The sequence below is a fragment of the Vidua chalybeata genome, chromosome 13 (assembly GCF_026979565.1).
Source record: "Vidua chalybeata isolate OUT-0048 chromosome 13, bVidCha1 merged haplotype, whole genome shotgun sequence".
NCBI lineage: Eukaryota > Metazoa > Chordata > Aves > Passeriformes > Viduidae > Vidua > Vidua chalybeata.
The window spans coordinates 19,928,744-19,933,865 of NC_071542.1; positions in this window are offsets into that span (position 1 = coordinate 19,928,744).

The following is a 5,122-nucleotide window of genomic DNA, read 5'->3' on the forward strand; positions in this document are numbered from 1 at the left end:
CTGCAAGGTGATAATAAATCCTTTTATTCCAAACCCTCTTCCTGGTTTTCAGGGAATTCCAAGGGGAGCAGCTTCCCTGGCTTTGCAGAAAGCTGGGATCTGAGGTGGTTTTTTTTGGGATGGTAAATCCTGGGATCTGCTTGGATCCTGTGATGGGGTTGGGACAGTTTTACCCTCAGGTCTGCAAAGGGAATCTGGGGACATTTGGGGCCATTTTAAGGGATTGCCTCAATCCAAGCCCATGGAAAAGCTTTTCTTCCCGAGGTTTGGAATCCTCAAATCCCAGAATGGCTTGGATTGGGATTGGAAGGAATTTTAAAATTCATCCCAAGGCCAGGGACACCTCCCACTATCCCAGGGTGTTCCAAGCTGGCCTTGGATATTCCAGGCATCCAGGGGCAGCCACAGCTTCTCAGAATTCCATCCCAGCCAGGAATTCCCAATTCCCAATCTCCCATCCATCCCTGCCCTCTGGCAGTGGGAGCCATTCCCTGCGTCCTGTCCCTCCATCCCTTGTCCCCAGTCCCTCTCCAGCTCTCCTGGAGCCCCTTCAGGGCTCTGGAAGGGCTCTGAGATTCCCTGGATCCTTCCCTTCTCCAGGGGAACATTCCCAGCCTGGCTCCCGAGCAGAGCAGCTCCGGGACCTCCTCTGGAATTTCTCCAGCAGCTCCAGGTCCTTGCCCTGCTGGGATTCCAGAGCTCAGTGGGGGGGACAAAGAGAGAGCTTTTCCAGCCCCTCAGGAATTCCATGAGCTCCAGAGGCCGCTCCTGGCTGGATCCGTGGGAAGCAGCTCTCCCGGAGCGCCGCTAGATGGGGTAGGAAAACCACGGGAATGGCGCCGCTTCCCGAGCGCAGGGAATGTCCTGGGAATATCCCCACTGCCTCTTGCTGCTCTCCCACGGGAGAGTCGGGATTGGGATTGGGGTTGGGATTGGGATTGGGGTTGGGATGGGGATGGGGATGGGGATGGGGATAGGGATAGGGATAGGGATAGGGATAGGGATAGGGATAGGGAATGACACCGCTTCCCGAGCTTTTTCCGTCAGGAATCAGGCTCTGCCCTGGCACAGGGAATGTCCTGGGAATATCCCCGCTGCCTCTTGCTGCTCTCCCGCGGGAGAGTCGGGATTGGGATTGGGGTTGGGATTGGGATTGGGGTTGGGATTGGGATTGGGGTTGGGATGGGGATGGGAATAGGGATAGGGATAGGGATAGGGATAGGGATAGGGAATGACACCGCTTCCCGAGCTTTTTCCGTCAGGAATCAGGCTCTGCCCTGGCACAGGGAATGTCCTGGGAATATCCCCGCTGCCTCTTGCTGCTCTCCCGTGGGAGAGTCGGGATAGGGATAGGGATAGGGATAGGGAATGACATCACTTCCCGAGCCTTTCCCATTGGGAATCAGGCTCTGCCCTGGCACAGGAATATCACTGCGGGAATATCCCCGCTGCCTCTTGCTGCTCTCCCACGGGAGAGTCGGGATTGGGATTGGGATTGGGGTTGGGATGGGGATGGGGATGGGGATAGGGATAGGGATAGGGATAGGGATAGGGAATGACACCGCTTCCCGAGCTTTTTCCGTCAGGAATCAGGCTCTGCCCTGGCACAGGGAATGTCCTGGGAATATCCCCGCTGCCTCTTGCTGCTCTCCCACGGGAGAGTCGGGATTGGGATTGGGATAGGGATAGGGAATGACACCGCTTCCTGAGCTTTTCCCGTTGGGAATCAGGCTCTGCCCTGGGACAGGGAATGTCCTGGGAATATCCCGGCTCCCATCCCTCCTCCTGCCTCTTGCTGCTCTCCCGCGGGAGAGTTGGGATTGGGATTGGGATTGGGATAGGGATAGGGATAGGGATAGGGAATGACACCGCTTCCCGAGCTTTTCCCGTCGGGAATCAGGCTCTGCCCTGTGACCGGGAATGGCTCCTTGGAAAATCCCAGCCTGGGCAGCTTCCCTGCTCCCAAACCTCTTCCTGCCCCCGTGGGGAGGATTGGGATTGGGATTGGGATAACCACTGGGAAACTCTGGGAAGGGCTCTTATTTGTGGGATTTAATGAGTTCATTAATCGCTAATGAGGAGCCGTCTCTCGGATTTGGATTCCATTATCCCGGTGGCAGGATCAATCCCATCGGGAATATTCCTGTGGAAAACTGGGATACACGAGGAACTGATGCTCATGGAGATGGTTTGGATGCAGAAAAGGGTTGAAAAGCACTGGGAATTCTGAACCAGCTCCCTTGGATTTGATAATTTTATTTTTCTTTTATTTTTTGTTTTTATTCTGATTTTTAATTCATTTTAATTTTTAGTTTTCTTTTTATTTTAATTTTTTTTATTTTAATAATTTTAAATTTTGTTTTATTTTTATTTTTATTCTTATTTTTAATTCATTTTAATTTTTTTTTTAATTTTTCTTCTTATTTTAATTCTTTTAATTTTAATTTTGATTTTATTTCTATTTTAATTTTTATTTTATTTTCCTCCAAAGCCTCAGCAAAGGGCGGAGGTTGAAGGGGAAATGTTGGACTTGCAGCTCCAAGATGTCCAGGTTTTCCCAGTCACATCCCGGTCCCAATCCCTTTAACTCCATGGAAATATCCCTTTATCCCAACCTCCTTTATCAGGACAAAGTGGGCAGCAAAATCCAAGCGTTTATCCCAAAAATCCATCCCTGGAGAGCTGGAAGTGCAAGGAGCGCTTTCTCCATGAGGTGTCAGCGTGGCACCGGCATTCCCATCCCTGTTTTCCAGCAAACCATGGAAAAACCCTCCTTGGATCAGCAGCGATTCCCGGCTCATTCCCAGCTCACGGCATTCCATGGATGGAGGGAGGCTTTGATCCCATTCCATGGGAAGGGATCGCTCCTCTCCGGAGTCAATCCCGGTGTGGCTCTTCCCACCTCCGTGTCCCAAACTTCCATCCCGCTGACTCCTCTGGGCTGCACTCACATCCCAACATTCCAGCTGGGAATGCTCTTTCCCTCATCCTGGAAAAAACAAGCAGGGAAAAGGAGTTCCCTGGAACGGGACTTGGGACACGACACAGGGAATGGGAAAGGGGATTTGGATGGGATACTGGGAAGGGATTTTCCCCTGGGAGGGGCTGGGGTGGAATTCCCAGAGAAGCTGGGGCTGCCTCTGGATCCTGGGAATGTTCCAGGCCAGGTTGGATGGGGATTGGAGCACCCTGGGATAGTGGGAGGTTCCCTGCCCATGGAATGGGATGGGATTCAATCCCAGTAGGATTTCTTTAAAATCCCTTCCCAAGCCTTCATTCCCAGTAGGATTTCTTTGAATTCCCATCCCGAGCCTTCATTCCCCATAGGATTTCTTTGAATTCCCATCCCGAGCCTTCATTCCCCGTAGGATTTCTTTGAATTCCCATCCCACGCCTTCATTCCCCATAGGATTTCTTTGAATTCCCATCCCGAGCCTTCATTCCCAGTAGGATTTCTTTGAATTCCCATCCCAAGCCTTCATTCCCAGTAGGATTTCTCCTTGGTGCCAACAAATGTCACCATCCCGGCTTTTCCCGCATTCCCTGAACTCTCGGGAAGCAGCCGATTGTTCCAAGGAGTCGGGAGCTGGGAGCGCCTGCCGGAGCCATCCCGGTGTGAATTCCCAGAAATAATCCTAATGGGAAGCGACGCTGTCGGCTCCCATCCGTCAGCCCTGGCAGAGGCAATTGGCTCCGTCCTTTGGAATTATGGAAAGGACGGAGAAAATGGGAATATCCTCAGCTGTTGGGAGCTGCCAAGTGGCTGCTCCATGGGAACGGAGCACCGGGATGCGGCCGGAGCTGGGAAACTCCTTGGTGCCACTGGCAGCTCCGAGGGCTCGCTGGAATTCCACATTTTCCACCCGGGATTCCTTCCTGCTCCTTGTTTTCCCAGCCACTTCCATTGGGTTTTCCAGATTTTTGCACTCCGGAATCCCAATTTTAACTCCTAAACTTTTGGCTCCTGATTTTTGCTCCTAGGTTTTGTTCCTAAACCTTGGGCTTGGAATTTTTCCTACCAAATCTGGGCTCCAAATTTTTCCTCACAGAGCTTGGGCTCCAAATTTTTCCTCCAAACTTTTATTCCTAAACCTTTGGCTCCTATATTTTGTTCCTAAATCTGGGATCCTAATCTTTTATCCTAAACCCTGGGCCTTTAGTTTTTCTTCCTAATCCTTGAACTTCTCATTTTCCTTCCTAAATCTGGGATCCTGATTTTTGTCCCCAAATCCTGCCCTCCTGATTTTTACTCCTAAACCTTTGATCCCATCCAATTCCTGTCCCTGCCATGGGCAGGGACACCTTCCCTTATCCCAGGTTGTTCCAATTCCCATCCAACCTGACGCTTGGACACTTCCAAGGATTCATCCACAGCTTCTCTGGGAAGCCTGTCCCGGTTTTTCCAAGGTTTCCCTCCAATGGATATCCTGGGTGAGGATTCTCCTGCCTGGCCGTGACCCCTGAGCATCCCCATCCCTCTCCAGCTTCCCTGGGATCCGATTAATCCATGGGACGTTTCATGGATTGCTCATCCCTGCCCTAGGAGTGTTTTCCTAACCCTTCCCCTTCATCCAGCCGCGTTTTTTCCATGCTGGGTTTCTCCCCTTTCCTCTGTGCTCCAGCAGACAGAGCGGCTTATCTGGAAAAGCAGGAAAATTTTCCCTAATCCCTCTTGAATCCTGGAATATCAGCAGGTAACAGCTTCAACATGGCACCAGGGCCCTGGCCCGGGGTCACGGGGGGGAGCGACAAACAAAGCCTGGATTGAATTACTCCTGGGAAATTCCTTGATCCACACCTGATTAAAGCCTCATCCCGTGGAACCAGACGGTTCCTTTGGATGTGGATCCAGGTTAGATGGAGCTGGAGCCCTGCCCACCCCACACAGCTCGTAAATTCCTTGGGATGTGCTGCAGCTTTGGGGATTTTCTTCCCTCCTCTCCTCCCTCTGCTCATCCCATTTGGATCCCAAGCCTTACCTGGGATGCACCTGGAGTCTTTTCGGGTGGGATTTGGGGGGTAAAACCCCCTCTGATCCTTCCTGGATGGGAACAAAGTGACTCCGAGACCTTGGTTTTCCAACCGGCTCCTTTGGCAGCGTGTCCAAGAAGGAAAAATATCC